Source organism: Chiroxiphia lanceolata, chromosome 1, assembly GCF_009829145.1.
Source record: "Chiroxiphia lanceolata isolate bChiLan1 chromosome 1, bChiLan1.pri, whole genome shotgun sequence".
In the NCBI taxonomy this organism is placed as follows: domain Eukaryota; kingdom Metazoa; phylum Chordata; class Aves; order Passeriformes; family Pipridae; genus Chiroxiphia; species Chiroxiphia lanceolata.
In genome coordinates this window covers 144,171,136-144,197,039 of record NC_045637.1, presented here as the reverse complement: position 1 = coordinate 144,197,039, position 25,904 = coordinate 144,171,136, and positions in this window count along the sequence as shown.

Below are 25,904 nucleotides of genomic sequence, written 5' to 3'. Positions count from 1 at the left end.
TGGGTCTATCTGGTTTGCAACCAACATCAAAAAAATGCCACGGGCATATCAACTATAAACTCATTCTGAAAGGTCTGGTAGGCTATGGTCCTGAACATGACAGAAGCCTCTAAGTGTTCTTACGACATTTCTTTGGGACAAAAGACTAAAAACACCCTTTGGTAAAGGTTAGTCTAGCAGCAGTTCCAGGAAAAAAAAATTAACTCCCCTGAAGATAAACCCACCTTATCCCAACTTTGAATATTAGATTTTGGGGAGAACAATTTTCATTTTTCTTCTTGTTAAAAGGAAAAGAACTGAAAAAAATAAAAAAGGGGGTGGTAAAAGAGAATGAGTGATTTGAAAAATATGCAAAAATAGTCAAGAGTATGTGCCTCCAGGTTTGTGCATGTTCCCTCAGTTAGAAATGATTTTACAGCCAGATGACAAAGACCCTGACAATAGGGCTTAATGACAAAGCACACGAAAACCTACCCACGGCAGTTTGACTGGCGTTTCAGCATTATTATATGCAACTGAGAGCCTTCCAATCAGCCAGAACAGTGGGATCCACCGAGGAATCATGATCAAGTAGCTATTAGGCCAAATGGTATTGTCAGAATTCCCCAATTTATGCAGCTTCTTTCAGAGAACTGAGTCCTGAAGCTTCCAAATATCAAAAGGGTTCAATATCGAATAGAACATGTATTTAAGGAAAATTGGCCCCCAAATTACTATGCTATTGTCATTTGTTCTTTTCCAGTTCACTTAAAGGGTAAAGTGGAAGCTATTTTTAAAATCCAATATGAAAAAAATTACAACTGAAGTTTCTTTAGGAAAAAAGTTCATTTAACCAGCTGCATCTTTCTTTTGTACTCTGTTCAGATGTTAACTTGGATTATAGCTTCCATGTTTCTCATGCTTTTTTGTTGTCTGTCATTTACGTTTTGGAAAATTTAGCACAATTTTGGGTTTGAACTGATTTGTACTCCTTTGGCCAAGCCTGGGGCCCTCCAAACTCTTCTGGAAAAGCATCACATCCACAATCACTCTGGCAAAGGTCTGTCTGGATTCCTTTCAAGTAACACAAAAGCTGTGCAGAGTGTTATTTAATGCCTTATCCTTTTCTCATTGAAATCTGCTGCAGAGCTCCAACTGACTTTGCTGGGAGCAAAAAAGAACCCCAAATGCCAAACTGATTTGACTACTGCTTTAATAAGAGGATTTTGCAGTATGCAGTGCAATCCATCTCTATACAAGCTCAGCACTGGGACAAGCATGCACTCTGATGCTCTGCTTGGCCCCTGTTCAGCCGGCCCACTCTTGCTGGCCAGTGCATCCAGAAGGATGCTGACACTCAGGTTCCCTGTCTGCAGCACTGCAAGTGCTTCAGACCACAGTGAGGAGAAGGCTCTGGGGTTCAAGAAATGCAACATCTCATGAGAGTAAATGAGCATCTCACACATAAGGTTTTCTTGTCTGGGCATCCATGTAGAGGCTTGTCATGAACAGCTGCTTGAATATTAAGCGAAAATAACAGAGCAGTTTTCACAACCCAAATTGCAAATTGTATTGTACAAGTTGGAGCTTTATTTGGGAGAGGAGACTTGTAAGCTGTTTGTGATACAGTCTATATTTTGCCTCAAAAATGACTTAGTATCTAGTATCTATGAGAATAGTAAGATGAAAGAACAACATTGAAGGAGAGTTCAAATTACATTTCTCACATTCAAATAGCTTGCCTGGGAATTCACTTATCCCACCAGGAAACAGGCCCTTTAAAAGACAAAAGCAGTTTCCCCTTCACATGGATCTATTTAGATCTGTACTAACATGAGTGTTAAAGAAGGCAGAAAGCCTGAGGAGTAGAAAGAAAATAGGAGTGCCTTGGGATGGATCTTTTGTGCACCTATCTGCAAGTCTGCACCTTCAACACAAAGAATCTGAAGGAAGAGGTGTGAGTAGGGACGATGGAGTCAGAGAGAAGGCACCCTCATTCTTGAGAGCCCCACTGTGGCTATATGAGCCTCCTGCAATAGAGTTGCAGTGTGAAGAAACTTTCAGTTGCCAGTTGACTAAAAGAAAATAAGCAACAATATTGAAAAAAGTTTTCTAATATGAGCTACTTCTATAGAATATTTCAATCATTTATGGCACTCAGCATCTTTGAATTTCATCCCTTGAATGCTGTGACTGTATTATGGCCACATATATTATCATTATTTAATAATAAAAACAGTTATAATGATACTCTTATAGAGATACTCGCTCTTCTAATGAAACAACTTTAATTTCCCTAAGAATACTAAAATTACACAATTCCCTTCTAGACAGTTTTAACTACTCTTTCAAAGAATCCTTCCCTCCAAAAATACCTTGTCCTTTTTGCAAAGCAATAGTTACTGTAAATGATACAGCTTTACTGAGAGTTGTTAAGATCTCCAAATGCTGTACAAATGCTACCTTAACTAGGTATGTTGATTAATAGTTGTATTTTTCAAGCACTATTCTTTCAAAATGAATGATTTTTGGGGCGCTATAAGGCACATTTCTAAACCAGACTTTAAAATTAACCAGTTTGCTTCTGCAAGAGAAGATCAGTGGAACATTCCTCTCCTTCCACTCCAGTGAATGTTCCAATCACACTTTGCACTCTGGAGCTGTCAGGGTTTTCACTTTTGAAAATTAAAAAAAAAAACCAAATCAATTATTAATGAATGCAGGACAAAAAGAAGATTCTTGCACCTCTTCACAAAATAAAAGCGTGGGGAAGAATTCTGATTAAAAATCAATTCCAAGTGGAATCATTCCTCTTTTTATTGGCCATTACTTATATAGATGTGTACAAAGCAGTTTAACATCAAGTCTCCCAAAACCATCACAAAAGAGGCAAGCATCACTTGCAGTGGTAAGTTAATGCACTGTAGGTTTGTGTCCACGAAGGTTATGCCATCAGTTACAGAAATGTTGTCTGCAGAGGATATTATATCAATTGTCTTGTTTTCTTTATTAGCCTCATGCAAATATGAAATCAGAGACTGCTTATCCAGAGCTACAAAGGCCCATCACTTACCCAAATGTGCAATAAAACTTACTTTAATTAATTTTATTGTCTGTCTCCTAGAGACAGAATGAAAGGGTTAGAAAAATGTGGGCACCTCCAGTTAAAGAGGCATTTGCATGTACACAGGGAGCAACACAGCCTGATAACTACTGTCTCAGCGAGCTGGAATCAGCCACAAATGGTGCTGGGCTTGCTCAGGGTGCTGCAAGCCATACTGACTGGTGTCAGTGGAAAGGAGTGATGGCCACAGGAGACGCTCACTGGGAAAGGGTTAAAGTAGACTGTGGATTTGGGATCTACTTACCACATTTTAAAGTAATTATTTTTGAGTTAAGACATTATCTTCAAAATAATCTTCTTTCACAGGGACTCCTTTTCCTCTCCTTCCGTGTAGACAGCAGTGGGTAGTACCATTTTTGGAAACTTGTCTTGGTCTGTTAACAGAAAGAATGAAATGGAAATGTAAGTTAGAAAGCTAATTTCCATAGGCTGTGCCACTGGTCACAAGTTATTTGTAAGAGGCACAGTGCTACTGATATTCACACAGAGTCACCCAAAGGAGACCCCACCAAATGGTGTAATTAATGAGGATGAAGCGGGTAAGTAGCCACTAGTTTTGTCAGTAAGCATTGGTGTAAACAGCAGGAAGCGAAGACAATGCTTAGACTGGGAAAATACATAAAAGAGGACTCATGGAAAGAAATAAAATAATTGACAATTTTTATATACTTATTAATGAGTTTTGCTGCTCAAAACTCTTAGTTGCAAATTCGTGTGGATGCTGATTGATATTTGTTTATACACAAAGTATCCCTTTTGTTAAGGTAAGTGGATGTTTTCCGAACTCAGTAGCAAAGGTTCCATCACGTGTCATGTCAATGCAAGAAGTATACCATCAAAAGAATCATTAACTTCATATTTCAAAGGAGATTACAGTAAGTTTTCCTTTATTCTCATAGATGTAGTTGTAGTCTAGGATGCAGATGTAGTCTATGAGATGTAGTCTCGTAGATGTTGCAGTCTCCTCTTGCAGCTTCCCCCAAGTCTTGATCTCCGAGCAGAAGAGCACAATGTGCAACTAAGGTGGCAGTACTGGTTTGCATAAAACTGAAGCTAAACTACTACCTGGTCTTACTCTTAGATGAGCTCAAATAAATATGACTTGATGAATAGAGGAAAAGGAGAAGCAAAGATTGACAGTAACAGTTTTGTTTGGTTGGAATGTCACACTGCTCGCTAATCACCAGTTTAAAAAAAAGTATAAGTAGATGAAGAAACAAAATGTGATTTGGCCAATTGATTTTCATTCTGACCCATAGTGGGAAAAAAGAACAGTTAAATTCCCTAACTCATTAAGAATCAACTTTTCTTGTATGAAAGAGGTTTATTGAAAAAATTAAATCAGTCATGAAGATAAAATAGCAGATCCTCAGATAGTGTTAAATGATGACCTCAAGAGAAATTACAGATAAGTAAGTAGACTTTCCACTTGAATGAAAAAGTCCTGTTCTGTCTGCATCTTAACGAATACAGCGTGATTCAATATTTATTTTTGCCTTTTGATGGTCCCTTCCAAAAATATTGGCTACCTGTAAATAAGTTATCACATAGCTGAAACAGTAGAGAACACAAAGATTAAAGTAGGGTGCTCAAACAAGGGTTACAAGAAGGTCATTGTGTGCTGTGCTGTACAGCAGTCTCTGCTGCTATGTTGGTCCAGCCTTATTCTTGTGACTTGTTCCAGTAATTTCACTGGAAATACATGTGAAGCAAGGAATATGACTATCTGTAAGAATTACAAAGAATGTCATGCAGTGATTAGAAACAATCTTTTCTATCTCCAATTAGCCAGATACAGAATTTTAGCATATTCTGAACAGGACTGTATTTGGCAATGCACATAGTCTGTTTGAAATGTCTCAACAAGTCTCCAATACAGAGTCTGAGAGATGATAGAAATCTCTCACAAAATTATTTATCTGTACTGCACAGATTGAAGTAAGCTTTGTCCTTTTTGTTAGGGACAGTTTAATCAGATGTCTTTGAATATGCTGGGTAGAATAAAGTAAGCCTAATAAACATGCACTGGTTGAAAACTTCTTTGTAAGAGCTCAATATTTGTTTCCTTTTCTTAATGCCTTTGAAAGAAACCATTTGAAGCTACGTGGTGTCTGAACTTCTCCTGCACTGAAGTGTATACAGAGATGAGAAGAAAAGCCAAGCTGACTATTGTGATCATGCTTTTATTTTTGGCTTGAGAGATAAGGCTGCCACGTGGTACTGAATTTAAGAAGATGAGCAAAGCAGTGCCATGAAGCTTCAGGCTTTCAATAACGCTGCTATATTCATATGACGATACAATAATAGTAAGGAAAAAGCCTCTGCCCCACTAAAAAATAGAGAGACTAATCCTGTACCACTGAATACAATAGGAGTTTTGTTATTTACCTCAGCAGAATCAGAATATAGCACAGAGAATTCTATACTCTACCAAGTTCAGTACAGTCAGATAGGAAGGTTAAAAATACACTCAGTGTCAATGCCTCCAGTGCTCACATATCGAGACTTGGTTGTTCTTCATACCGCTTCTTCCTTTCTATCTACAGTTTAAAAATCAACTGAGTAAAAACAGTGAGACCTTTTTTTTTTTTTTTATTGAATGAACCAGATTCTGACTTTGCTTATATTTAGTTAGTCATTCACAAGAATTACTTCATTAAAGTAAATGGTTTTACCTATCTTTAAAAAAATGCATAACATTGTATATATTTACATTTACAAAATTTCATATACATATATACAAATAATTTTTTTCTTTATATATATATATATATATAGTTTGGTACACACATAGAGTACATATTGAAAGAGAAATTGTTTTATACATGTTGTGTAACTTTTAAGTTTTTTAAACTGTGATACAACCATAGGCTGTATTTCAGAAATAAGCATATTCTAGCTATAGAAAGATGTTAGTTTTTCAGATCTAAAGTAATATTTCAACAATTTCCTAATTCATAAAATATGGAAGCAGTCAATGAATCGGTAGCAATTTCTTTCCCACATTGTTTGACATTTTTGGTCAAGTCCAGAGAGGGAAAACATATTAAAAAGGCTAAACTCTTCATACAGACTGGAGAATGAGACACTGGAAAGCAGTACCATGGCAAGGGACCTGGTCAATGGCAAGTTAAATATGAGTCAGCAGTGCCCTGGCAACCAGGAGAGCCAACTGTGCCCTGGGGGGTATCAGGTAAAGCATCACCAGCCAGTTGAGGGAGAGGATTGTCCCACTCTGATCCAGTGTGGCCTCACCTTGAATATTGTGCGCAGTTTTGGGCACCACAGTTTAAGAAACACATTAAGCTCTTAGAGAGTGTCCAAAGGAAAGCCACGAAGATGGTGAAGGGCCTGGAGAGGAAGCCATATGAGGAGCAGCTGAGGGCACTTGGTCTGTTCAGCCTGGAGAAGAGGAGACTGAGGGGAGACCTCATTGCAGTTACAACTTCCTTGTGAGGGGAAGAGGAGGGGCAGGCACTGATCTCTTCTACATGGTGACCATTGACAGGACCCAAGGGAATGGTCTGAAGTTGTGTCAGGGGACGTTTAGTTGGGATATCAGAAAAAGGTTCTTCACCCAGAAGGTGGTTGGATGCTGGAACAGGCTCCCCAGGGAAGTGATCACAGCACCAAACCTGACAGAGTTCCAGAAGCATTTGGTTGATACTCTTGGGCACATGGTATGACTCTTGAGGATGGTCCTGTGCAGGGCCAGGAGTTGGACTTGATGATCTTGATGGGTTCCTTCCAACTCGGCATATTCTGTGATTCTGTGACTCTGTGTAAAGTACAATGCAGAACAATTTGAACTTAAAGCACTCTTACTCCTGCGTGTGTACCATCTTAAAAATTCAATGAAGAGAATTAACAAATAAACTGTTATCACAAAATAAATGATTTAAAATTATTCTTTATAAGCATTCTACCAATTCACAGCTACCACCGTATGACTCATTTTTTGTTTTAATGCAAATTGATACTGCATATCAATTAAAATACTGGTTTTAATGTTTCTTCACAAAATTATGAGACAAGTATATAGGAACAAAATAACACTAGAAAGGGGTAGTGCTATTTGTCTGGTTTATAAACCAGTGTAGTTTTGTTCAGCTACCCCTTAAATTTTCTATCTCTAGATGTATTTCCTGAAATGTAGGAAATTACATCTAAACACAAGAAAAAAATTTTTTACTACAAGAATAATCAAGTTCTGGAGCTGGATTCTCAGAGAGGTTCTGGAGTCTTCAGCCTTGGAGAAATTCAAAACCTATCCAGACAAGGTCCTGAGCAACTCACTCTGGTTGACCTTGTCTCAAGCTGGGGCACTGGATCAGTCAATCTCCTGGGGACCCTGTCAAGCTCAGCCATTCTGTGATGTCATGTTTTTCCAAAATCACCCTGGTGTGATTCATAGCATTGGATGAAAACAAACATCTTTTGTCTCTTTGAATGGGATACATCTACTGTCAGTTGAGCATTGAGATATCAAAGTGAAAGCTAGTCACCAAGGTTCACCTCCTGGAGAGAAACAGGTAATTCATTATATCCTAAAATGATAGCAAATACTGCTTGTGTGAATAAAGATAAACTCCAAAGGTGACTATTTCTCTTGATAAACCTAAAGTCTGATATGAAATAAAATGAGATCCAGCCATTCTAGGTGGGTTTTAGCTACAAGTCAAAAAGAAACTTCATAGTCAAAAAGAAGTGAACCAAATCACAACTACCAAAATTCCAGTCAAAACAAAATTTAGAACAGCCAAGGAAAATTAAAAATAATGGCAATAATTAAAAACTTCCAAATGAGTGTAAATAAATAAAAAGTAGTCACAAATGAAAACTTTGTGTCTCTTATGTCTATATTCCATATTATCTCCATTAGTAGAGTATTAATGTGTACAGAACATATTATGTTGTATTGGAAGTATGAAAATGATTGGAATTATTTTATTTCATCATCTCAGTATCAGGATAATATCACCAACCAACACTATATTGCATTTTCTTGCATACAGTCTGCAGCTCATAGCCTAACCTCTGTGAAATTAGCAGTCAAATTACACAGGTTTCTGAGGATACAAGAACATAGCTGACTTAAAAGAAATATATGTATGGAGTTTTAGAAAATGGGGGAGTGATACTTTTTCAAGAAAGAGGTGAAAAATTGGTGTGTGGAAGCAGGCTTTCCTCTATTTCAGTACTAAGGTATAAAGGAAGTGAGAAGCATCCAAGGGACATAAGGCTAAGCTTACTTCAGCACCCCTCTCCCAAATTCATGGTGGCTGTATATGCACAAAAAACAAGTTATAAAATAAATTTCCCCTTATATGAGCTGTAGATGTGTATAAGCTTTAGTTTTGCTTAAAGGAGATGTTACAACATTGTTGGAGTGGTTGTGCATAAACTACACGTTGTATATAACAACCCAATGCAAAAAAGAACTGAATGCATTGTTTCAAAATGTGAACAAAATAAGATTGAATCACTACTTCCTGCTGATATATTTATCTGATTAAATTTGTTTACCATAACAAACCAAGACGTTTTGTGTTTTCCATGAACCATGCAAATACAGATTGATTTCTATGTGCCAGTTTCACTACCTCTAAGGCAAATAACATCTTACCCTATAAATGGTCTCACTGCAACAGTGTGATTCTTGAGATGTCCTGTGCCAGGCCAGGAGTTGGACTCAATGATTCTAATGGGTCTCTTCCAACTCAGCATATTTTATGATTCTATGATTCTATTAGTAGAGCACAATGTTATCAGAATATTTATGTTGCAATCTGTAGGTTTGATATACAGACAATTTTTTTAATCCTGGGGTGGAGGGGGAGGGGTTTGATGCAAATTCACACCTGGGTGCAGATTTTATTTCAACCAAGAGTAGGCAGAAGACTATTTCTGTTCAACTTGCCAGACCACATAAACCCAGAATTTATGCTCATTTTATGTTCATTGTGGAACAACAAACAGTACCTGTTTTGCCACAAAATTATAATAATATGGACAGACTGCTACACCCAGGTTCTTCTGATGAAATCTTAACGTTTCCTTACTAACAACCCTAAATAAACAAACTGAACTCTTGCCATGTGAATACTCATGTAGTTATGTGTTCTAATCTTGGGATCTAAAATTTACTACTGAGCATCTGCCTGTCTGGAAGCTGCCAGCAGAACCCAGCCAGAGTGGGTAGTGCTGCCCAAGGAGAAGAGCAGGAAGGCTGGAGATGACAGGAGGTCTGAGTTTGTATCTGCGTTGACCATCTCAATCACACTTCCTCAAGCTACCATTCTGTTTTGGCTCCACCCTTTCTGTACCAGCATTCCTTTGCTGTCGATTGTCAGAGCCAAGGGAACCAATGGGCCTCCCTGTCCCTGCCCAGTCTTCCAGGGCTTCCCCCACCTTGCCATGGCCCATTCCAGCTCCTCAGCCTCAGCCCTTGTTGTGGGTCTTCATCTCCCACAGCCCTGCCCTGCCTGGAAATGAGCCCTGCCAAGCTCAGCCCACCTGTGGGATGATGTCCCAGTCAGGGCGGGCCTGGCCCTGTCCCAAAGGAGAAGCTCAGTGCCTGGGGCTGCCCCCACAGCCCACCTGCTCCTGGCTGGGCTGGATCATGCATTGCTTCTCCCCATGCATTGCTCATGAACTGCTCACTTCTTATTTCTTGTTTGTGGCCACTTGTGGCTATCTGTGGCAACACCGCTCCTTTGTGCCTGGATGACAAAGTGCAAACAGAACCAAGTTTTTCACTGAAGAAAGAGAGACAAAAAATATTACACACATCCTTCTTGCACATGCACAATACCTTTGGTGTACAAGCGGCCACTGCCCACATGGAGAAGCACCTGGCCTCAAGGAGTCACATGAATGAAAAGCCACTGTGAAAATAACGCAAAAATCAGTACAAAGGTGTGCAGCCCAGGTGATTGACCCCGAACAACCCTGGGAAGCCACCAGAGCACGTACTCCATGGAAGAGCACAGTGTTGGCACAGGAACAGCTGACAGTGGCCAGCGGCTCACGTCCCAGAGAGCATTGTGCTATAAAACCTGTTTGCACAAGACACATTGAGCACAGAGCTTCAGGTTCTCAAGCTCTGTGTCTGCTGACAGAATTGTTTTCTGTATTCACAGAGAAAGAAAGTATATTTTGACTGCCAAGATGTGTAGGATGTTCGTTACATAAGGAATGGGTTTTTTTAACCTCCTTTCACGTTGGCATTTTATATACAGAAGTTTTGTAACAAGACTCGTTTTTAAAATGGGATATCCAGTGAATACTTACAAGGAAAACAGAACATTAGCTAAACTTGTTTTCAAATGTTTTTAATGAGGCTACATAAACTACTCATGTTTTCAGCAAGGCAAATATATCTGATGGTACACAGAATTTATAAACACTGAAAATTATCTAGAAGTTCCAAACAGAAAGAGAAATCCACTTCTTTGCAGGTGAAGACAAAAAAAGTAAGTTTTAGGCATGTTTATAGTACCCTCTGATGGAAATAAGAAGCATTACAACTCCTCCACAAAATTTTTTTTGCTAACTGTAAAAACAGCAAAGATACATTTTTCCAACCTTTTGTAGCTTCCTATAAATATAGTAGATAAATAAAACGATTTTTTAAAATATTAGGAGCTTTTTACACACATATACAAATCTTAATCAATAGAATAACCTCTTATTCTGGTTTGGCTTTCTCAAGAAAACAAACTATATACAATGTGAATTCTTTCCACATAATCAGGGAGAAACCTTCTCAGAGACACACAGGTTTACTCTTTTCATTTTGTACTACACATATATTTATTTCTGTTTCATAAGAATTAGAAAAAACATGGTATTTTTAACATTCTGTATATTAGATCACCTATCAGTATTCATCCCATTTGTTTGTTCAGATGAATCACTAACATGCCTCAGAAACACTGGTCAAAATTGCAGAATGTCAAGGGATTTTTAGTAAAATGTCAAATAAAATTGTCACAGAATTAGCCTTAAAAATTAGTACTCCTTTTAAGATTTAAAATATCAGAGCAAACTTGCCATAATTTCTTTTTCCTTCTGGCTGACTCATAAAGCACCTCAGCTTTCATCACTAATTGGCAGGTCACTGAAAAAGTATTTTACGCAGCAATATTAGAAGGGTGAATATTTTTGAATTCTGATTAAAACTCTATTTCGGTGTCTAGTAAAGTTTTCTTTAAGGGAAAAAGTCAGTGCATTACTTTTACTTGATTGTGGTGGATAGGCCCTATTTTATAAAGCATTCAAGCTCCTGCCTAATTTTTTCTGTCTTGGATAACATCATAATACATAACTAAATATCACTTGATTCTTATGAGCAACAGAAACTTACAAATTATTGTTAATTTTTGTTGAATTAGACACTTGTTATATTTATGAGAGATAATAAATATCTACCATAATTTAAATCTAGTTCAAGACTCGTTAGAGTGAAGGAAATAATCTCCTTTTTATTTGAGCTCATACCTGTTCCAAAAAGATCTGTTAAAGTTATTATGTTGATAAATATAAATCTGTTTACCCACAAGACACTAAGAGAAAGCAAAAACCATACTTTATTCACATTCACATATTCCAGCTTGATAGTGGGCAATCACTTGAATTGAAAGAATTACTTTTATACAATCAGTTGTCAGCCTTTAGGGTGAGACTTCAAATAAACTGAAGATAACATTTTTAGTGTTGCAGCCATAACTACAGACTGTGATCCAGGATGTCCCTCCTATTCTTGACTGAAAAATAATGAAGAAAATCTATGTCAGGATTTTCTAAAGGTATTTGTTGTATTAATGAGGTGATCTAACAGCTCACCACTCCTTAGCACAATAATTTGCCTGCTTTCTCAATAAGCAGATACTCCAAAATTATTATTTTTAATTTTCCAGGTGTTGTTTTTCTAATAGCTTAGTGTGCAGACTCAGCTCCTCTAGGAACCTGACAAGTGCCAGGAATGATGCAAGGGAAGCCTGTGCCTAAGAGTAGATAAGAGGGCAGTAGCTCTAGCAGGCTCTAGCAAAGGAGTGAGCTATTAGATCAGACAAAACACATTGTTAAATTCACCCTAACAGAGAATTATCCACCAGCACATATTCACCTCCATGTTTATATTGCAAAATTACACTGCAAGATCTATGAGAGGAAAGATCAATCACAACATACCTCCTATATGCTCACCTAATCCATTTGTAGGTCAGCAGAAAAAGAAAAGGCACTAAAGATTTACTTTATGTTATCAAGCACAGTTCTGTGATAAATACCATGGGAGAAAATAAAGAAGTAGGTGAGTGATCAAGTTCTTTTGGAAGTGGTCAGCAAAACTGCATTAACAGGAACAGAATTATATTAGAATTAATGAAAACTGAGTATGCAGAAGTCCTGGGAGCTCTGAAGTTCCTAGAAAAGGTAGAACTGTGACTTCATTCAGTCAAACTCAAGTCATTTAATCTTGGTTATGAGTTCATCACCATAGAATGTACATGTCTGGAAAATTAAATGAAGGAGATACATTGTCTGTGGAAGGACTTGTAAAGATCTTAGCAGAGTTAACCTACTGAAAGCTATAAGAATTTGGAAAGGCTCATCATTTTCAGTTATAAGACAGGCATGTAAGAAAAGAAGGTACTCTATTGAAATGCCATCTAGGCTAGAGAACAGACCTGTTGCTTCTCTTAAATATTTCAGTTATGAATGTCTGTGGAAGCCACAATTATCAGTGAAGCTTCGTTGCTCTAGGTCCTGTACAAACACATCACAAACTTGAAGAACATGAAGAATTAATAAGCAAGATATTATAAATTTGGGACGAAGCAAGCGTTTTGTCCGTTTTACAGACAAGGGAATAAGCTGGGCAGTTTGAATGATTTGTTCGAGGTTGCAAAAGAGATCTGTGACAAAGCTAGGATTTTTATAATAAAATCATGGGAATCATTAAAATGAATCCTATATTACAATTTATTACAAACACATTGTACAGGTAGTTACTTCTATAATAGTACATTTTTTCATGTTGCAGTTCTACTCTGAATAAGAATAAAGGAAGTGTTCCTAATGAGCTCAACAGGATTTACATCTGCCTGCTGAAAAGTCCACCAGGAAAAACACATTCTTAATTTCACAGATTGCTAGAGAACAGTTTCATTGTCGTGTATTGAAATTGCAATCTAAGTAATGGATAAGGGCACAAGTATTTCTAAGACAAAAGATGACACTTTTTGTCTCCTAAGATCTGAGGAAATTCTCAGTCAAGACTTTTAGACTGGAGGCTCACAAGTCACCTCCATCATATAATGAAACACAGAGTGCCATTTGCTACAGCAAGGACACACAAGGAAAAATTCTTTAAAAAGGATTTATTTTTGAAACATAATTGTCTAGAATTTGGAAAGTGATATTAACCTCCAATACAGGTTCCTTCTTTTTCTTATCCACATTTGAAAATGTAGGCTATACTGTAGCACACAGTTCCATGTGTTACCAAAAACACACATGCAAACCAAAGAAATCTTGGAAAATAAAGTAAGGCACTGTCAGAGCCAGTGAAAAAGGAAGAGGGAGGAAATTATTACTTATGGCTAACAGTAAAATCTCGTTGAAGTAATAGGTAAAAAATTGGATCATAAAAGGTTCTTAGAATGTTGGTGTTGTTGAAAATGAGTGGTAAAAAATGAGAATCAGGCTTTCACAGGTATATAATGTACTACACAGGAAGCAACTAATCCAAGTCATATTGTTTTTCCTCCAAAAGAGTGCTGATAAACTCTCCATTAGGACTGCAAGCCCCTCTAGGCTCTGTCAGTCCCGTTATTTAATCCTAAATGAAGTATGTCTTATCAATTCATTCTACTATGACCCTGGTCAAGGTTAGATGAGGGTCTAGCTATAAAAGAGCAGGAGGTAGCAAAAAACATTATTTTTCCTTGACAGGCTAAGAAAGCAGTGATGTGCACAGAGGTAAAAATTCTTTGCTGCAAATACATTTCCCCAAATATGTTCCATTTATTCACTAAGAGAATATTTTCATTCTTCAAAAACATTTTAAAATGCTGGAACATCATAGTAGGCTTTTTCTTTCCTGTACTTTTTAAAGTTGAGATAAAAGCAAGGATTTTATTTTTTTTAGTAAATCCTGTTTATGGGAAATCTATTTAAATTAATGCCACTCTTTTTTCAAATGTCTTTTAGAGTCAAAGAAGAAAGTGAGTCACATGGCAAAATTATCCTGCATGCTATTATCAGAGGAGATGAGTCAGCCCTCCTACTGTTTGTTGATGTATCTGTCTAGTGAAGAGGAGGAAAAAAGGAGAAAAAAATCCCTACTCTGGGGAACTTATCAGATCACAATACTCTGTAAAAACCAAGAACTAAATAAAAATTACTTCTTGGGAAGTGTGCCAAAGTGTTGCAACCCCACTATATGCTTTCCCCTGTTGCAATGAAGTCTAAGCAAACTTTCTCTATTCATATTCTATTTCATTCAGCCATTGGGTGCAAAATGTGCATTTTTGGGTAGGACATTGTGGACGCATACCCAAAATTACACTAAGGTGGCACAGCACCACAAAGAATAATAAGGCCAATAAGCTGCTAAATTGTTGCAATTCTTAAGGGTAGTGTCACTTTTTGCTAGAGGGTCAGAGTACAACACAATGTATTTCAAAGAACCCTGGGCTAAATTGTCACTTGAAAGATGTAGGATTATGATCAAAGGTGTCAGATGGATTTCACCAGGGGTACCTACTTTGTATTAAACTACCTTGTACAACCTTGCTGACTTGTGCAACCAAACAGAAAACACAATAAAAGTTGTTTTGTTCAAGTGATGTCCAGCATTACTAGGATCAAGGTTGCTATTTTTAAAGTCTCTTAATTCAATATTAGGTTATACTGTCCTTATTAACAATAAGGTAGGCTTGATAGGTGGACTTGAGTTCTCCTCATACTTAGAATAAGCTTCAATTTATTGGTTGGATGTTAGCCAACAATTTAATTTATTCCATGCTCCTAGGTGACAAAGCTCTGTCAACAAGGACAATGAAGAGAAATAAGAGATAGAGGCCACGGTAAGAAAAATATCTAAGATTAATGTTTTGTGAAACCACTTATTCTGTTTGAACAACTGAATAGCTTAGAATCTTCATCTTAGCTGTCCTGACAATGTCTTACTATCATGAACAATTGGAATATGGTATCAGACTCCGAGCCCTGTGACCCAACCAGTCTTGTGTAAAGGAAAGCTTTCTACAACCTGATATTTGAACATCAAGTAGTTCATTAAATGAAATGTTCTGGAAAAAAAAATATTTTGAAGGAAAAGAGACATTTAAAAGCACTAGGGTTCATGGTAACTGGTTCCTTGCACGTCCAAAAAAATGGACTATCAGGGCCAAAAAACCTCTACTTTTATTGGGCCTGTGATGGACAGAGGACTATGACCATTGTTTTAGTAAGACCAGACTAAATTGTAACTGCTCGTCTTTTGTTTTCCTTCCTTCTTCAATCCTTATTTCTCAAGCTACCCAGATTGCTTCCAGACTCACTCTTTGATCACCTATTCTATGAAGAGGACTTAGAAGATCTGTTTAATCCTGTTTCACCTGTGCACTTCTAATACTAGTCCCTTTGTGAATCAATATTATGGAAGCCCAGTTGTTCAGTGAAGTTTTATGCACCTGAATGATATTTACAAAGGAAATGTCTATGTCGCGGAATGAAGCAGTTGGAAAGATGTGGATTTTTATGACCACATGGCAGAACACAGCATCAGGTAGGCTCAGCCATTCCAAGTCAAGAACACCCACAAGCAGCATTCACAGTTTTACTTATTCAGTTCATGAAATAGGAATGTCAGGGAGGACACACTGGAGAAGGAACTTCCCCTTTGTGTGACACTGTTGTCAAGAAAACTTCATGTACCAACTAGCTGCCTCCTAGGGGAGCTTATTTAGGGAAAATAACTCTAACAACACAGCACTGAACAGGGCAGGCTCAGAGTTCAGAAATCCTGTCAATCCTGTATTTGTTGACACATCATAACACAGCACTAAAAACTGAAATAAAGATTGTCACTATAACAGTTAAATGAATATAAATACTCACCTGTATATTGATTTGTTGCAGGACATTCCTCCATGCAGTCACAAATGGTCAGCTTAAGGGATACCCAGGACTGGCAGAGCCAGAGGAGTTGGAGGGTGGGACGGAGCAGGAACAGCACTGTCAAGACCTGGTAGTGGGTCTTGCCTTCCTTCTGCTTATGTCAGAAATTTTTTCAGCCTCTCATTTACTCAAAGACTTAAAAAAAAAAAAATCTAAAATATTCAAATAAAAATATAAAATAATGGAAAAAACTTAAACAACTCTAATGAAAGGGAAGTGTTCAATCAAAAAGTGGTTTTGATGTTGTGCAATATCATATCATATGATGAAACCACTCTTTTAAAAAAGAAAAATGTAAATTATGCTATCTCAGCTCTTCAAATAGACAGAAAGAGTGAGAAAACAGTGCAGTAATGTCTGTTCTATGTAGAAGACAGCAATAACAAGAAATCTGTTATTTTAAATTTTTTTTTAATTATGATGTACAATTCTTATTAAACCAGGAAAAGAAGAAAATATCTTTCCCCTCTCCTGTTTATGAGGCATTTATACTTTTTCATGACATTTAAGACATAATATTCCTTTTCGAAACTATGTAGTATGAATAGTAACATGAAAATATTTTACTAACATAATTAAATGAACTCAGTTGTTCTGAAAAGAACTGCTTTGAAGGAAAAATAAAACAGATAAAGGCATCAGAAGATCATAGTAATATTATATCTAGCTGCTGCTTATATCATCCAAATTTTTTTCTTTGAAAGCACCCATACCCATGGCAGGTACACACAGAGCAGTAAGTATTGTTATACACAATATTTGTTTAGCCATAGGTTGACATGTTTTTTTGAGCTTGCTGCCTGATCTACTCACAGAAGTTTTGTATACATATATATATATATATATATATATATATATATATATATATGTATATGTATACAGATAAAATTGGTATGACATCGGTCTAAATTCTTTCATGCAAATGGATATCTGAATGAAATAAAAAAAGGTGTGACTAGAAACAATATTTGATTCTATTAAAACACACAAAATATCTGTCTAAGACAAAGATGTTGATTTACGAGAAAGAGAAAACCAACACCAGTTCTTGGTCTTTTAAACATACAGCATTACACAAGGGATGAATTAACTCTGTGTACATATCCCTGTGTGTATATATGTATATAATTAATATTTAATACCATGGAAGATGAACTCTAGTGACTCTTGTTGCAACAGTCTAAGAAATCACTGCCTATGTCTGTTCCAAAGGTATCCTGGAGGACACTGCCCTAATTGCAGAGTAGTCAGTAGAAAATATGAGTCTGAGCTGCAGGAGTTCTCACACAAAGTCAGAAGCCTTTGTTCAATCCCAGCTTGACCAATGTTCTACGATGCCAGAGTGGAAAGGTCCTGAGGCACACACACATACTCCTTCCTCCAGCTCTCACAGAGACAACCTGCAGCAGATGTGTGAGTACAGACAGCTGAATTGAAAGACAGAAAAAAAGTTCTTTAAAACTCTTTTTCCACAGCCCTGAAAGCAAGTTTCAAAATATCTCTCTCTCCCAAAGGTTAAGCCTAGCTATACACATTAGAAGACATATAATAGTATTTTGAGAGAACACGCTATTTATTTTTAAGGAAAAAAATCTCTCTCATTCCTTTCACAGACTGGATCCAGAGAATGTGTCTACACTGTATCTGTGCTTTCTGCACAGTTGATTAGTTATTTATGTACAGCTCAGACTGCACTTTTGTGTACATACAGCAGAAATCTTCATTGGTTAACACATGCAACTATATCTAAATATAAGGCTAAAGTGAGCTGCTGATTATGGATATCAATCCAGCATCAGTCTGGTTATAGTTTCAAAATTTGGTCAAGTAAAGTGTATGATCCAATTTAAGATCAACACTAGAAATTCATAAAATCAAATGTAAAGGCTGTAAGATGGCTAAATTTGAAGGAGAGAAGGAGGAAATGAAATGTAGACCAAAATAAAATGAGGAAAGTGAGAGTGATACACAATCAATGTTTAAGATTTTGATTTGTTCATTAACAAAAGTATTTGAATTCTGTTGGCTTGTTTTGGCTTTCTAACCCTTGGCAGTCTGCAGAACACCCAGTTGGCACTCCAGTAAGCAAATTGTTACATGGTGTTTTCAAATGCTCATGTAGTTTTTTCCAGTGTTCAGACACTGTTCAGAATAAAGTGTAAAGCACAGACAGATTTGTGATGTCGTGCCCACAAATCAAGGGTAACCCTCCTCTCCAAATACCTCCCTCTAACTTTCATTCACTCATTACACTCAGCAATTGCACTAGTACAAGGGAAATATATTTATGACCTACTTTATTTTAGAGAAAGATGTATGGGTAGTGCATAATATTAACTCTTTGACAAAACAAAGCTAATATTCTCCCTCTTCACTGACATTCTAAAAACTATAACAGGATGGTAGAACAGTTGCTTTCATTCCAGTTGGAGGCAAATGCAAAAACATGTTATTTTCCTATATAAGTTTAAGTTTGTCTTTTTTGAGGTGTTTTCTGTGAGGTTTCTTTTGTTTGTTTGTTTGTTTGCGTTTGGTTGAGTTTTTTTCACAAATAGAATAAACATATTCTTGAGAAAAAAATCCTGCTATTTTCTGCTTACAGAGTTTCATCTCACTTCTGGAAGAAGTAGACTAATTTGGGAGAAGTATTTTAAAACTGCCAAAAAAACCCCCTGAAAATCTAAATATTCCAACCTTAAGATGCAGAATGCAGAAATTTCACATGAATCTCAGCACTTTTATAGGGATTACTGCACCTTAGTTGGGTGCAGCTGTTAGGAAATGCATTTCTATGGAGTTATTTTATAGTAACAAGGCTCTGCCATGAGTCTGCAACACTACTAAAGTTGCCTCAAGCAAGCAATTAAAATTAGAATTTCCTTCATTTTTTTCATTCATTTTCCTTAATTTCTTTCACTTTTACTTCTTCTACTGTTTTTCTTTCTTCATGCTTTACCTGCTGTCCTATTGTAGTACTTTCTTTCTCTCTGTTTCCATCGATAATGTTATGTGAAATCAGTAGCAAATACTCTCCTTTAAAAGCTTATAGTGAAAAAAATCAGCAAAACTGACTGGTAATCACAAGCATATTGTGATGAATCAACATCTTCTGACCCAAATAAATACATTCAAGTACTATTTTGCCCAGTTCAAAAGTAGAACAAGACAGAGGAATTGCAGGTAGCATCTGCTACATGGTATTCCTTTCATGCCATTGTGGTAAGTTTCAGTGTTTTTAAGGTGGAAAGGCCTACCAGCAACAAGGCATGAAAGGGGAATGAAACACTAGAGCTAGTGAGAGCACAGGGAATTTGTAAACCACTGATATGTTCATTATTTACATATTTTAAAATGTCCACCTCAACCTCCAAGTCATTTAAATAGGTCAAGGCAAAACAAGGAAGAGCTCTGTACAGGAAAGAATAAAAGATCTAGATAATCTAAAATTATAAAATACACATCAGAGAATTAACTGTAGGAGGGGCTAATTCAGGTTCATTCAAATACATTTTATTAATCTTATATCGTTATTACTTAACAGTAAGTGTGAGCTGCTCCAAAGGGAAAGTGAGCTAGAAGCCAAAGGTCACAGCAAATCAGGCAGCAGCAATGTCCCACAAGACCCAAAGAAGAAGAGCAGCAGGTCTGATGATAACTAGCATTATCAACCAGTCCAATGATCTCCAGACAAGCCCTTAGGGATGAGGAAGGCCTACAGCCAGGAGAAGGCAAGTCAGCAACGTAAGGTCAGGATCAGAAGTCAGGCACAGGCAAGGGCCAAACCTGAGCTTAAATGCAGCTCCTGAGCCAAGGGCAGACATTGCATGGGTGAAGATCCCAGATGAGACTCCTTACAGCTATTTCTCACACAGCTCATTCCACAACAGTCTGATCCAAGTACCTGAGAAGGCCTTAAAGAAGTACCTTGTCAGCTAAACTGTGAGGAGTGGGGACTGCTGGTGCACTCAGGGCCATGGTACAAATCCTGAAACTCCTGTTGCTGGTGGTCATCCCCCAAGTTCAATAAGTGTCACTATCTAAGACCCATTTGGTTTCTAAAGTGCTGTCTGGAGTCAACTGCAAGTGACTTCTCAGGGATTCCCATGCCACTAGATGATACTCTGAAGTGCTCCACCGACCTGCTAGGGTTAGAGGCAAAGCTTGTTGAAAGTATCCTATTGAGTTATGCCAAATCTCTGAAGGTATTGCTCTTCTACACAGACCTTTAGGGAATTACAAAATTTGTAAATGTAAAATTAAATTTCTAAATATCTATCTTTAAAGTCTCCCTGAAGGAGTGTTAAGAAAAGTTCATCTCTGGGTATGTATCTAGAAACAGATACTTGAAAAATGATCAACACTACGAATCAATAGAGAGAGAGAAGAAAGGACAAATTACAGGTAGACAGAGATGGGAATATAATAATTGATGTTACATATTCGCACCTGAAATATTACTCTCTAATCTCAATTTCCACCTGTGTATTTGTTTTAAGAAATAAATTACAGGTGCATAAAGATTCTAGCTAGTGATAGGGATAATTGAACATGCCTATTGCTTGGTGAGTAGAAGAGCAAAATCAACATCTGGAGTCTTAGCTGGAAACAACCTGAACGTAGCCAGAATTCCGGCGTCCCATCAGGAGCAACAGAGGAGAGTTGGCACATGGCCCTCAACACTGTTACCATCAACATATGTTTCTATTATAATGAACTTCAAGCTCATCTAGAAAAAAAAATTATATCTATCAAAATCAAACGGCCAGCTGAATGTTTTCATGTAAATGTTCTTTGGAACAGGTTTTGGCCATTCAAATGCTACCAGTGAAAAATCTATGTATGTTACATAGATTGAGTGGTCTCTCCTAAGTCTGTCTATGTCAGCAGTTATCCTATTCCCTCCCTTGCTGAAGATCAGAATTGGGAAAGGAAACATATAAGCCTGGGAACAGCACTGAGCTTATGAAACAGGAGACATACTATAGATACTTCATGTGGCATTGTGCAGCATTGTGCAGAATTTCCGCAGCAGAGAAATGGGGGTTGTTTCTGAGGATCACTCTCCAGACACTAGTGAAGTTCTCCAAAATTATACCTTTTATCTTTCTGCTCATATTCTTTGTGCTCCTTATCCAAATAAAACACTTCAGTGCTTGTTACCAGATCTAGATCTACCTAATTCTTAAGTTGAGCATGTGCCTAAGTGTTTTTCTGAGTTGGATCATAAGACTTTCTCCAGGGCAGATGAAGCTCAACCCTGGCCACCCCTCCCTCCCTCATGTCAACAGGGGTCCAAAGTCAGGCAACACCAGGCCTACTGTCTTTGTTAAGAATGCTTCTATCCCTGGAAATGTTTAAAGCCAGGTTGGATGGAGCCCTCGGCAACACAATCCAGTGGGTGGCCTTCCTGTCCATGGTGAGGGGGTTGGAGCTAGATGATCTTTAAAATGCCTTCCAACCCAAAATGTTCTATGAATCTATGAATTTAAGACAAAATGTAAAAGTATGGACATCAACTATTTTAGGTAGGAGCTTAACAATTGAGACAACAATTTTCCTTAAGACGGATGAGATGATTTGACTTTTTTCATCAATTTACTTAGCTTAGAGCACCTGCACTGCTTTTATGAATGAAAAATTTCAGAGTGGCTATATATAAAGGCATCTTTGGTGGGCCACAATTTGACGGGCTTGACTAGTAGTGCACAAACTGGAATCAAACGGCAAGAACATGGAATGGAATCCATACCTTCATCAGACAGAGGTTTTAACCTGGTGCAATATATTTGATCTACACGAACATGTGATTTGCATCTTGAAAAAAACCACAAATCCAACTACAACTTTTTCTCATGAAAAATTCATCTGCATTATAGCTTTAGCATGCCCTCCATATTTAGTACAACTAAACACACTTTTCATCAGTGTTAGTAACAACAGCAAAGTCCCAATTGGACTTCAGGAAGACTCCAGAATATCTTTCATGGAGTCATAACTGATTGGGGAACATAGCTTTTGTGCTGCAGCATGTGTGTGAATAGAAAAATGGGATTTCCAACTACAGAATATAATTTTTTTTTGTTTAAGCTTTATCTGATCTCCTGCTTTCAGTGGGTTTTGGTTCCAATTCTCTTTGATCCTGTAGAAGAAGCAGTTAATTAAAAGACCTCTGAACACAAATAGGTTCAAAGTATTCCATCAGAAGTCAATGACTAGAGCTTACGCCTGATCCTTAATCATCTGTATTTCCTGATGAATGAAACAAGACACAGTGTGAATTCCAAAATAGCCAAAGACTAATTTTTTAGTTCTGGAAATGAATGCTTTCAATTATTGAGCAAAGACATAACAATTTACATATTTCTGATTTTTTATTTTGATATGCATGTCTCAAATGATTTTTCATCTAGATAAGTTATTGACAAATGAAAAATGAGTGCCACTCAGTCACACTCAGTTCTTTGTAAGAGAGTTTAGTCATGCACATTAATGTCTATGTATTCCTTGTCATTCACAGGCATTAAAGACAAATCCACTCCTACTTAGAATTCAAGGCTGGAAAAACCCTGCCCATGCAGTCACTGCAGTTTCCAATCAGTAACCATAATGAGGAGTTATGCTTTTCCTCCACATTTCACTTTTGGTGTATACACCCCCCCTGCTCACTCACTGCTCTGGTCAGAGAACTGGCATGGCACTTACCATCTTTTTCAGCTACCCATATAAAGAGTGTAACTTGCAATATCTACGATAAACTACATAAAGGTGTAGACTATTGTAAGGAGTCAATTTTGCTGAAAATTGATGTTTAGAAGAGTTGCCTAAGATTCTTGTTTATTTTATAAATTACAAAAATGTTTACTTTTTAGATTGAGCTTCTGAAAGAAATCCGTGTGCACTTGTTTCCAGGTGATTGACCCAGTGGGCGAAGAAGGGAAAGAAGGATGTTAGGATAGAGAATAAATAAACGTCATTTGTCTTCAGTAAAACACCTAATCCAGAAATGGTAAAACCCACTAGTCTCACAGCATTTCTACCCAAAAGGGCAACTGCATGCAGGACGTTAACTGAGTAATCAGCACACCCTGGCATTTAAAAGAGGTAGCAGTAAAAGGCCTCATTGTTATACTCTTCATAATGAAACCATGAAAAGGCATTAGTCTAAAAATGATTACAACTAAGCTTTGCTGAACCACGATAGGTGCAGGGTTCAGCGTGTGGAGAGATTAAAGCCGTGTGCAATCACTGCCTAGAGACTGCACGTCATTTCACATCAATTGGCATGATGAATCTTTTACATAATGTGAATCACAGCCTAATTGTGAGTTTGATTGCATCTACTGTTGTTCTGATCACACAACCTCAGCACAAAGAGGCGAGCAGGGAACTAAGCTATTGTACGGAGTTAAACGAAGAAAGAAAAGCTGTGTAGCATGAAATGAAAGTGACATCTCACAGGATATATATTACTAAAAGTTGCTGAGCAATTTAACAGCTACATGTAATATATATATTGACAGTATCAAAAAAGGCAATTAGAGGAGCATCTCTTCCACCAATAGAAATATATCATTTCTGAAATCAGCAGGCTGCTGCCAGGAAACTCAGACTGGAAGCCTTTTTGCCAGAGAAGATGCATTTAAGACAATAAACTCTCCATTAACTGCAATGCAGGCAGAATGTAACTAAACTAGGATTCTCAGAAGAGTTGGCAGGAAAACTGGTACTATATGCTTCAAAGATATTTCTAAAGATAAGGTTCAGTCATGGATTTGTTGTAAATCATATTGCAAAATGAAGCAAAAATCTATCCTCTATGGAAATTATATTGTTTCTATTACCATAGGAGCTGAGACATACAAAATCTGTAATGTATTTATTTCCTAATACCATTACAACTATTATCTTCACTTTATAAAAGTAAAATAGAATGTCAATTAATTAAGAAACTTGTCCTAGACACTACAGAAAATCTACAGGACAGCAAGTGATGTCACCCAGATGGTCAGATAGCAATTCAGTAAGCTAGTTACTGAGTAGGTGCTGGATTCTAGCCCTTGCTTGCTTGTTAGGGAACCATCTGGATATGGAGTACAAGGCATTATGACATTCATTACAGAACTGTCATATTTCTCTGTCTTGCAGGAAGAAGAGAGAATTATAGAATCATAGAGACTTTTAGTTTGGAAAAGACCTTTAAGATCACCGATCTACCATGTAGGACTATTCAAAGTTTTGCTAGGGTCAAAAAGAGGTATGATCATTGCAACTCAAATGTTAGCCACTTATTTCAGATTTTAGGTAGGAGGCTTCACATCTAAAAGCAATTTAACATTAGTCTTTGTATGACAGTCGACACATAGGAGATGCAAATTCATTATGGTTATAACTGATTAGCTCAACTTCGTAGGCCTTAAAGCACGGATAAATAGTGAGGAAATTACAGGGTTTGCCCAGTCAGTTGCTTAGTATCTAGATCACTGTTATTGTATTTATTAAGGATTTGCCTAAATCCTTCCCCAAAATCTGCAGAAACCAAATTTGGAAATGATTGTCAGCAAGACACTGTAGGGGAACAGTCAAAAACAAAACAAATCTGCATATGTTGGCAAGAGGTATGTCCTGGAGAAATGTCACCATAAGCCTGTCTTTCCTTGAGAGAAAAAAATGGCAAAATGGCATCAAAGCCAATTTCACAGGGAAAATTCTTCTGATTTTACTCTCAATTTTAATGTCCAAGAAGGAATTCTCAGTCCCACAAGAGCATTAGTGACTCTAAATTTTTCTGTTACCCTCTCATTTTTTAAATACTTTATATGTTTGGGGCCACAGAACTTTTTTTCCTTTTAATTAATTAATTAATTTATATTTTATTTATATTTTATTTTTATCTTGTAGGGTTTTTCTCCAAGGCAACCCACTTTTTCCTCTTAAAGTCATTACAGCTAAACACCAGGAAATAATTTCAAGCTTGGATTATGTGCAGGTGGTTGATTAGGGCCTTATGTTTCTTCGGTTTGATTTTAGAAGAATGTGTAAAGCATTTGAAATGTTTCTAAAACAAATGGACAGAAATAAATACAAGTCAAGGGTTGGCACACCAGTTGATATAAATCATAACTCCAGTGGTGGAACTATGAGATTTTACCTCTGCTAGACAACTGTTCCAAGGCTGCTGGAAATAAACTACCCCTCAGTGCAGAAGTTTGCGATGCCAGCAATTTTTTCTCTTACAAAGTTGACAGCTTAGCTCTAGGATAGGATAGCTCTAGGATAAGTTCTAAATGTTTACTGGGCCAATAAAGGTATTTGCATTAAATGTGCATTTTTAAAAAAATGAAACTCTGATCTAGCATCTTTCTTCTACATGCCTCTGCTAGGCATATCTCTAGCCTAGATTTGAAAGTTTTTGATGTAGAATCAGTCAGCAGCTACTTTGCCTTTAACATTTTCTGATCCACTACAGGGTATAACTTAGCGTAATTAAATTTTGTAAATCTGAGTATGGAATTATCATTGTTCCTTGGGGATTTGGAATCTATTTGTTAACAGAAAATTTGTTAACATCTCAGTTGACACTACAGTGCACATTGATGTTTACTTGGGAACT